Below are 11,606 nucleotides of genomic sequence, written 5' to 3' on the forward strand. Positions count from 1 at the left end.
AAAAAAGAATAAAAGAAGGAATTTGACATTTAGTTAGCTAATTTTTTAAATGGTAAGGATTTTAAATCAGATGCCCTGGTTCCAGAACCATGAAATATTAAATGAAAATCCCCCAGAGGAGGGGGTTCTAAGGCCCCACCCTTGAAGGTGGAGCTGTTCACAGTTGATGGCTGCTGAGGGAGGGATGTAGTCACTGGTAGGCTGCCTAGGCCCTGGTAGATGACCCACATCCATGAGCATAAGATGAACAGTAACTGGACTTAAGAGTTACTAAAAGATAACACAAAGTTAGGAGGGAGATGGGCTGTGGGAGAGCCTTGTAAGTAGTCAAAAGGAGGTAATGGGAAATTAATATGATCAAAATGCCTTGAATACATATATCAAAACTACAAAGAATAAATTAAAAATATCACCTTAAAAAAGATAGCCTTGAAAGAGCAGCTAAGAGCACTTGCTCTCTCGGAGGACCTGAGTTTGGGTCCCAAACACCCACACCATGCAGCTCACAACTACACATAACTCCAGTTCCAGAGGCTCTGACACCCTTTTCTGGCCTCAGGGCAAGCTATACTCATATACTCAATACACACGCACATGCGCACACACACACAATTTAAAAATACATAAAAGAAATGTAAAAAAGAAAGAAAGAAAAGAATCTCAATGCCAATAATGGATTACTTCCTTACAAGCTGTGGGTCATGGGGGCCCCTGAAGCATTAATAAAACAATATAGGCAATATCATTTCTCTTTATTGTCCACCAGAACTAAATAGTAAGAACTAATTGCCAATGGCATCACATACTCTGGTACATAGGAAAAAAATCTCAATAAACTAGGCTGGATGCTTCCTCTCTGTTGACTAACCTTCATAGTCCTGGAGAGCACTGTGCACACGAATAATGTGCCCACTGGTGCACAAGTGAGTTATGGCAGCAACCAACGGCTTTCTAATTGGCTTTGAGACTGGTAAAAGATTGGTCAAAAGCTAGTGGGATAGGCCCTGAAGGGAAGCTGCTACTGCTACTGCTACTGCTACTGCTACTGCTACTGCTACTGCTACTGCTACTGCTACTGCTACTGCTACTGCTACTGCTACTGCTACTGCTNTACTGCTACTGCTACTGCTACTGCTACTGCTACTGCTACTGCTACTGCTACTGCTACTGCTACTGCTACTGCTACTGCTACTGCTACTGCTACTGTTTGACTCAATGGACTGATGTTCCCATCAAATTGTCTTCTAAGTAACTCTATTTATGCCCATAAGTTAGCACTACTGTCAGCGCTGGACATGGCTTGTTTCTGTGAGAAACAGTGATTGCAAAGACCCATAAGTAGTCAAAGTATTAAGAGAGGTGACCGTTGGTACTTAGTCAGAAACAGAACATCAATATCATCTCTTCTGAGGCTCAGTGAAAACAGAAGAAAGAGTAAACTGTGAGGACTACAGGAAGGGTGAGATGTTGTAGAATACTGTCTTCTGGACAGAGCACGACCATTGCAATTCCAAACTCACAGAAACTGTGAGTCTCTGTACAAGATCTGCTCATGAACTTTCCCATCAGCACCCTGTAATGTAACAGGGAGTTCAAGATGCCCCACCCCCACCTGAAGATTTATATGCAATTATGGACTGATAAGGGAATGAGAGACCTTTTCTTCAGTGGTATAGCTACTGGCAAATAACCTCTCACCCGTGCTTCTTTAACCCTAATGGAACACAGTGAGTCATAAAACAAACAAATCACACACACACACACACATGCAAGCACACACATGTGGACACACACACACACCCCCAAAACAACAATAAAAAGAGACTTAAAAGCAGAAAGAGGACTAGTTAGGAAGAGAAAGGAGATCATTGAGAGTGAGAGGGGACAAGAAAAGGCCACATGGCTGAATATGAAGATGTCCTAGTTTGCTTCCTATTGCTGTGATAAAGAGCATTACCTAAGCAATGAGAGAAGGAAAGGGCTGACTTCATCATACAGCTCACGGTCTATCATGAAGAAAAATCAAGTAGGAACCTAGAGGCAAGAACCCAGCCATAGCACATGGAGGAACACTGCTTACTTGCCACGGCTTGTCGAGATAGAGAGATAGATAGATAGATAGATAGATAGATAGATAGATAGATAGATAGATAGATAGATAGATAGATTCCAGGACCATCTTCCCTGGAATGGCACCAACCTGTGCATGGGAGCCTCCCAGTTCAATCATTAATCAAAAAGATCTCCTACAGGCTTCCCTACAAGATAACCTGACATAGACATTATTTGAACTGAAGTTCCCTCTTTTCAGATGATTAGTACTGTCAAGGTCACAAAAGAGTAACAGGCACACCCATTATTATATATAATTAATATAGGCTAATAAAATATTAGATCATAAAACTTTGAAAACAGGTCAGGTAGAGGTACATTACATTGTACCTGATACATACATACACACACACACACACACACACACACACACACACACACATATATATATATATATATATATATATATATATATGTATATATATATATAAACATATATGCATAATATGCACACATGCACACATATATGGCATACAAAAATATACTTAATATTAATTTACATATAATATTATAACAGTATATATTATATGCACTATATAATATTCTATATACTATAATACTATATATTATATATGTGATATAATATATTATATATAATCATGTATTATGTTTATTATATAGTATATACAATACCTTATAAATACATTATAATGTATGAGTATTTAAATATATATTGTAATATATAATATATAATTGTATATTATGAATTATAACATATCATAGTTATTATATATTATATAATCTTATATAATATATAAATATATGATCTTGCGAAGATCATATGCCCCAGTACAGTGGAATGCCGGGGCCAGGAAGTAGGAGAGGGTGGGTTGGGGAGCAGGGCAGAGAGAAGGTATAGGGGACTTTTGAAATAGTATTTGAAATGTAAATGAAGAAAATATCTAATTAAAAAAAAAAAGAAATGTCATTCAAACTTTCATCAATCAACCAAGCTAGCAGTAGGGTATGAAACCTTTCCCTCTCTGCTTTCCAAAGCAGTAACCTTGCAACATAATTTAGGCTTGATAAAATACCTTTTTTTAATGTTTTTACTGTGCAATTATTTGGCAGATAGAACTTGGGGAAACATTTGTAATAATTTGGAGCAAACAAAGACAGGACAGCAAATCAGGCTTCCTTTTAGTTCTTCAATACCATCTTCTAACTGTGAAGGTCAAGACAGGAGGGCCCTGCTGCACCATCAGCTCCCTGTACGGTGCCTTGAGAACACAGTGAACGCACTGATATCTGAAGAATAAAAGCCACTGGATCACTTTGTTCATGGGAGGAAAATAGCTTTGTGTTTTATAGGTTGAGGAACACCTCGACAGGACGCCCTCCTTTGTACATAGTCTTTTCCCTGCAGTCTTGTTATAAAGATAGGGTCCCTACTTAAGATTCCCAACTGGACTCCAGAGCAGCCTATCAGGTTGTTGAAACTGTTGTCCCTCGTTCAAGAGCTTTCTACTTTTATGTTTAGATCATTGGATGTGTGAAATATGAAAGGGCCTGCTCATATTCTTTTGGCTTTCCTCAATATGAAGTGAAAACAGGCTTTCAATAGATACTTTGGAATAATTGATTAAAAATATGCACCTGTATTGTTCACAGACTCTACGTGGGGTCTAATAAGAATTTCACCCCATGAATGATTTAGAAGGATTATTTTTAATAGATCAGGTGTTTTGTTCACAGCAAGTCCACTGATTTGTACCTGAGCTTAGACTTAAGACATGATTTGCAGGGCCTGCTGATTGCAAAATGACTGGTTAAATCTTTGCTGTGGTCAGGAGCTCTTTATGTGCAACTACAGCACATGCAAAGCAGTTCTCTGGTCTAAACATTTAAACTAAATAATCCAAACATTGTATAAATATCTATAGACTCAATGCAAACCTTAAGTTGGAAGATATGCAATAAGTATATTTACGTCCAACGCGTACTTTGTGAACACAAAAGACCTACAGATTTGAATTATGCATATATGATCAACACCCCCATCCTTATCCATTCCTGGAGCTTGAAGAGGGACTGACAAACGTATTGCAAGTGTGAATTGAAGGGAAGCATGAAGCACCTCACAAAACCAAGGCTGTGAGACCAGAAACTATTATAAGAACATACACCATGTATTTTTCTCCTAAGAATTAAATCCAAAATGTTTGGAAGCTAGATTGGGGAAAAGACATTATAGCTTTAATTTTGTTAATCTTGAATAAAGTTGCTAATTTCGAAAAAAAATTATACATTATAATTTATAACATTTTATTATATCTTATATCTTATATGTTTTATATGTTATATAATTAGTTATTATGTATAGTTATATGTTATATATTTAAGTGTGTTTATGTATATTTATTAAATATATTATATAATTATGTTTATATAATATAATATAATTATAATTATATCATATAATTATATATTAACACTAATATAACTGTCCCCAGTTATGTTCTCAGACAGGTACTAGGTAAACACCTACCCTGAGCCCTTATCATTTACCTGAAATGAATCAGAGTTGTGAGGTCTGTATATATACCCACACCACAGCACACAGTAGCATTCACTGCTTGATTCATACTACATGTGGTTCAACACCAAAGTCCACCTCAACTTTTTTACTGGCTCTGTCTGCAAACAAGTCCACTGTTCCTCAAAGAGCTCTTCCTTTCACCTTCTTCTACAGCTCTTTAAACACGTTTTGTCCTCAGGTAAGAATGTTTTCCTTTTAGGGACCAGTGAGATGGTGCAGTGGGTAAAGACAGCTGCTACCAAGCCTGATAGCTTAAACCCATGACCTGGGCCCACAAAAAGAGAATTGACTTCTCCAAGGTGTCCTTTGACACTTGACACTCACATCCACACATGCACACACATGCAAAGAGAAATAGAAGAGGATGGATAGATGATAGACAGATAGAGCAAATAGATAAATAAGATAGATCAGATAAATCGATAAATAGATAAAATTATTTATTTAAGATTGACAGTTTATATAATATACTTACACATATCACTCAATCCTCATTATAATTCTCTGAGGTGACAAGTATCTTACAGACTCAGATGACCTTGTCCTATCTGTGTATTCGTGGTCTTTAGTGCAAATCATACCTTTTCGGAAGTACAGCATTGGTCCCTGTCCTGTTCCAGGGTTGGATAGCTTCGGTAGATGGCTACATGACATCAACAGTGGCGACATTCTGGCAAGAAATTTTGGCTGTTAAATGAGTTTCTCACACCATCCATAAAGCCATGACACTATTTTTTTTATTCTAGCCAACTGGAACTTTTCATCTCTATACTAAATATGGCTAAACATAGCTAAATATAGCACTTAGTGTAAAATGTTAGTGCAAAGCTAATCCCTGTGGGCTCTTTGTTCTTCCAAAAGATATATGTTAAAGGAGGGGGGAGGAGATCTAGATTAAAGAAAAGGAGCCTACTCTCATGCAGTTAATCACTGGATACTTATTCCATAAGCAAGATTGAGAGATAAGTGCAAAAGAGCCCTGCAAAGGGGAACAAAGGATGAAGCAGTGTAGAAGAAATTACTAAAAATATAGACCTACCACATTCTCTTGGCAAACAAAGACATGATTAAATGGGACTGACCAGAACTCTTTCTTCTTCTACTCAATACCCTGCAGCTGACCTGATCCTAACTGAAGTTCAGTCGGCTCTGAATTCTGGAAAATACTTGCATCACCTTCGACCTACAAGTCAACCTTAACTTAAACTGCAGATCCCTTATTTTTTTAAATTGAATATCATAGATGCTGAGTGCACTGTGCCCTGGACAGTCTGATCATCACTCACTGGGAGGTGGATACCCTAGTACATGGCTCAGGTCCCCATAGAACATAAATTCACCATGGCCAATGAAGTAATTCAGAGACACACTGTCAACATGTCAAATTTAACCTTGTGCCTCAAATTCAACTCACTGCCTTGTAGCTAAAGGTGGGATTATCCTTTCAGTTGGGACAGCTGGCTCTATAACAGAACAAAAGACAAAATGTGGTTTTATAGTTACATTCTTTTTTAAAGAAAAGTTAAAAGCTCTTTTGCACTCTGTTTTCTTGGTTTTACACAAAATTTGAACAAGAATGGGGGTAAAGAAATGTAGAAATATAGAACAGAGAGAGCATGCTTGGTGATCTACTTTATACCTCATAAACTTTTATTTGCCAGATATAATTGTCTTAGAGGCTTCCTCCTGAATAAGCTCACCCTTTCTTGTTCTTTTGGAACCCTGGCTGGCTAGTTCAAGTCAACTGTTCTGGCTCAAACTCCTCTTCAAGTTGACTGATTCGATCTGGCCTTTCTGAGGCTTCTCACTAAATTGCTCTGCTTGGCCTCAAACTAACTCTGGCAATTTGTTCTAGTCTGGTGCCTTCCTATTCTCTGGCTTCAACTGCCTCTGCTGATCTGCAATGGGCTGCATGAACCCAAGAAGAAATTCAACTCCACTGCACTCACTACGCTGACTCCCAACTGCCTGACTCCATCTGCACTGCTATTTTTTTTAACTTAATTTTATTTGTAATTCATTTTTACACTCCACATTCCATTCCCTGACCCTCCCCATCCACCCTCGGACTGTTCCACATCCCACACCTCCTCCCCATCCTACCCCTCACCCCAACTGACCTCTAAACTTCCTGGGGCCTCCAGTCTCTTGAGGGTTAGGTGCATTATCTTTGAATGAACACAGACCAGGAAGTCCTTCACTATATGTGTGTTAGGGGCCTCGTATCAGCTGGTATATGCTGTCTGTTTTGTGGTCCCGTGTTTGAAACATCTCAGAGGTCTAGATTATTTAAGACTGTTGGTCCTCCTACAGAATAGCCCTTCTCCTCAGCTTCTTTCAGCCTTCCCTAATTCAACAACAGGGGTCAGCTGCTTCTGTCCATTGGTTTGGTACAAATAACTGCATCTGACTCCTCCAGTTGCTTGTTGGGTCTTTCAGAGGGCAGTCATGATAGATCCCTTTTTGTGAGCACTCCATAACCTCAGTAATAGTGTCAGGCCTTGGGACCTCCCCTTGAGCTGGATCCCACTTTGGGCCTGTCACTGGACCTTCTTTTCCCCAGGCTCCTCTCCATTTCCATCCCTGTAATTCTTTCAGACCTAAACAATTATGACTCAGAGGTGTGACTGTGGGATGGCAACCCCATCTCTCACTTGATGTCCTGCCTTCCTGCTGGAGGTGGGGTCCCTCTCCCTACTGTCAGGCATTTCATCAAAGGTTCCTCCCTATATACTACAGAGCAATAGTGATAAAAACTGCATGGTACTGGTATAGAGGCAGACATGTTGATCAATGGAATAGAATTGAAGACCCAGAAATAAAACCACACACTTACTGTCACTTGATCTTTGACAAAGACATCAAAAATATATAATGTAAAAAAGAAAGCATCTTCAATAAATAGTGCTGGCCTAACTGGCTGTCTGTACTTAGAAGAATGAAAATAGACCCATATTTGTCACCTTATACAAAGCTCAAGTCCAAGTGGATCAAGGACCTCAACATAAAACCAGATACACTGAATCTAATAGAAGAGAAAGTGGGAAAGAGCCTTGAACTCATTGGCACAGGAGAAAATTTCCTAAACAGACCTCCAATGGCTCATGCTCTAAGATCAAGAATTGATAAATGGGACCTCATAAAACTGGAAAGCTTCTGTAAGGCAAAGGACATAATCGATAAGACAAATTGGCAACCTCCTGATTAGGAAAAAATCTGCACTGCTCTTAAATAGCTTTCTCTTTCCAGTGCTGGTCTCCTGAGAGTTTGGCATATCATATCTCTGACTCATTCTGTCAAATCTTTCTCTGATTCATCATTTTGTCTGCCTCTCAAACATGGCTGCTTCTTTCTATAAACAAATTTTACCCTAAAGGTGTGCACTAAGGGTGTGTCTGTATTCCAGCCAGAGGAATTAAGGGTGTGTGGAATGTCTGCATTCCAGCTGTATCACACAGACCTTGGTCTTTGGATATGATCCCTTGCCAGAGTAGCTATGTTGCTGGATTAAAATTCCTCTACAATACCTCCCTAGAGGTTACCTTCATCGTTTTAAGACTGCTCCTATGGGAATAGAGCAGCCTGTCTCCTAGCACCTCTAGAAATCCCTTGTAGTCAAACATCTGCTCTCTGAATAAAGTGAAAGTTGTGTGCTTCTCAGTGAGGGTCTAGGTAGATGCACCATAAAATGAATTGGAAGCTTTCGTACCTCAAGTTTCCAGATCTTATTTTTACTTATAATTATATGGTATGTTTCTTTAAAACCTTTCCCATAGTGGTGTTAACTTCTCATTCCACAAAATGTACGTGTGGCAAGACAGAGTCAGTGGAGCCAAGATGAGAATATTCCACCTCCAAACTCCTAATCCATTGTCATCCTCCTGAGAGATTTATATGGAGAGGAAAGGGGCCATTACTGAGGAAAGGGGCCGTTTCTCAGGGCTTCTGCTCTACAACAGAGAGAACCGTCCCATGGATCCTTCTCCATTGTAGACCATCCTGAATCCAGAACTCCTCTTTGCAAGAGGATGGCTAAGGAATCAGCAATAGCCCTGATCAAGGGCAGCAGTGAACATTGCAGCACTTGGGGCTCTGAGGAAGAAGGATTGAGAAGTCGAGGCTAACCAAGGCCCTCTAGGGAGTCCCTGTCTCCAACAGACCAACCAGCAAACTAAAGAATGGAGAGTGATAAGATGGGTCCTGCATTTGGCAGGAAACCCGGCTGTTTCTCAAATCTGCACGTGAGAAATCAAAAAGTGTTTTTTCCTGTTCCATCACTACCTTTCATTCGGTGATGTTGTAGGTTCAGGATGGAGCCTCGGTTTGTTTACTAAGCTTCTAAACCAGTGGTTCTCAGCCTTCCTATTGCCGCGACCCTTTAATATAGTTCCTCTTGTTGTGGTGATCCATAACCCCCCACCCTTTAAATTATTTTCTTTGCTACTTCATAACTGTACTTTTGTTTTTGTTATGAATCTTAATGTAAATATCTATGTTGTCCGATGGACTTAAGGGATCCCTTGTGAACAGGTTGTTTGACAACCTATCCCCACTTCTACCCCCCAACATAAGAAGTCATGGCCAACAAGTTGAGAACCACTCTTCTAAACCATTAGCAATTTAAAAAGACGTGCTTTAGGGAGAATATCTTACAATGAAGCATCAGTTAACTTTCATCCTTTTAGTGATGAGGGTCAAAGCTTAGTCTCATTTTGATGTTTTAAGAAGACAATTATATTTGAAACTAACATAACCAGCTAGCTGTAAGTAATTTTAGAGTGACTTTCAGGTTCTACCTACCTTGGAGATACAAAATATAAAAAATACTGCTGTGGTTCTCTGAGGTGTCCCCCACTTAATTAAAAGGCTGTAAAAGCTCAGGAGACTTCCAAATTACTTCTAAAGACCCCTTGTGTGAAATTTGCCATACACTTGTGAAAAATGCTGCTGTCACAGCTGTTGCCTGATGAGACCTGAGCTCCAGCCTGTGCCTCTGCTGCAGTCTGTGCAACCACTGCTGCCAGGTGGCATAGGCTTCCTCACAGCATCCTCTTCCTGGCTGCCATGAGGGAATAAGGCCACATCTCCCTGGGAGGCTCCCACCAGTGGCTCTCGAGAAATCTGTCTGCAGAAAAGAGATGGCAAGCATGCTTGAAAATTTGAATTATTGCTATCATCAGCACCCTGCTTTCTCCCCCTAGTGCTGAACCTTTGACATTGAGACAGCTATTTATTTATGTGTAGCTATAATATTTGTAATTTGCTTGGGTTTATTTTACATGATCACTGTCAAAGGCATTTATTCTAATTGAGATGAGCCTGCTTTTTTTTTTTTTAATTACATAGAAAACATCTTCACTGCTCCAAAGTGCATAATCTGGTTTAAGGTTCAGCTTGCCTCAATTCAAGGAATAGGAAAAGATACTGGGGGGACAACTTAGAGGGTAAAGTGAGCAAGCACCAGGATCAGAGTTGGGCTCTCCAACACTCATGTAAAAGATAGAACTGCAGCTCATGTCTGTAATCCTAGTACTGGGAGAAGGGAAAAGGAGATAAACACAGAGATCTCAGACTCTCATGGCTAGCCATTATAACCTAAACAGTCATCTCTGGGCTTAATAAGAGATCCTATCTCAAAAAATACAGCAGAGAATAACAGAATACACCCAACCTTGACCTGCAACTTCCACGTGTGCATACTTTTCCTAATAGTATCCACAAACATACACAGTCATGCATACACAACACAAAGGGGAAGAGGCAAGAAGAAGAGAGGAAGGGAGGGAGGAAAGAAGAAGGGACAAGAGCAAAGAGAATACCGGCTGTATCTTGAGCATGGCCTGTGACATTTGTACTACAGGAGCAGTTAAGACGGCTATGTGATTGGAAAAGCTTTATGAATGAAAGTCACTGTGTCAACACAACTCTGACATGTACCTGTGTACCTATGAGTATAAATGGTGATCACAAAATCAGTCATTTGCAAGAGAACTCCTTCCTACCTTTAAAACTCCCAAAACATTTTCCACCAGTCCCTTGCTATTAGGTAGTATGCATCTTGTTTTGTCTTGTGGCAGTGCTGGGGACTAAATCCATACCTCACATATACTACACAAGCACAGTGCCCTGAGCTTTGCCCCAGGCTTACTTTTCTTCTTAGACTATTGGGAAGACATTAGTAATATCCTTGATGAGGGAATATTTCAACATTGTGGGATATTAAGGAAGACATTTTCATCATTTAGATTTTGACTTTTGAAAGAAGCATCTTACATAAATTTTATGGTAAGAATTTATAATGAAAATATTTCTTAAGTATTCTATTTATCCAGAGACCTTTGGTCGGTTGGCTGGCTGGCTGACTGGCTAGTTGACTGGCTTCTTGGTTGGTTGGTTGACTGGTTGATTGGTTGGCTATCTGGTTGGTTGGTTGGTTGGTTGGTTGGTTGGTTGGTTGGTTGGTTTTCCACAGGGAAAAATAAAAAATAACTTTAGTGCAGAATAATGTGTGTTAATTTCTCCAGCTCCACTTCATTTTAGTTTTTTATCTATGATATAAAATCAATTTTCATTATGTACAGTACACTTCACACATATGATTGATCTTAATTTCAAGGTTGGGACTTAGAAAAGTCACTGGGACACCAAGGCTGTAAAACCTCAGGGGACCTGCTCTCTTGTAGTCTTGTGAATGTCCTTGGGCTTATAAATGACGACATCACTAGTCTCACCCTGGCCCTGGCCCTGTTGCTCTGTGTCCCACGGGAATTGCATCAAGTTCACTTCCAAATGGCTACTATTGCTTCTTAACCACTCAGATGAAGGACAATGATAATTCCTGGCTCTCTCTCCACCTCTGATTCTGTGGTGGGGTTGTACCTCAGTGGTACAACGCTTGTCTCATATGCAAAGACCCGAGTTTCATCCCTCACTCCACATACAAACACACATCTAA

This window comes from Mus caroli, chromosome 18, assembly GCF_900094665.2.
Source record: "Mus caroli chromosome 18, CAROLI_EIJ_v1.1, whole genome shotgun sequence".
NCBI lineage: Eukaryota > Metazoa > Chordata > Mammalia > Rodentia > Muridae > Mus > Mus caroli.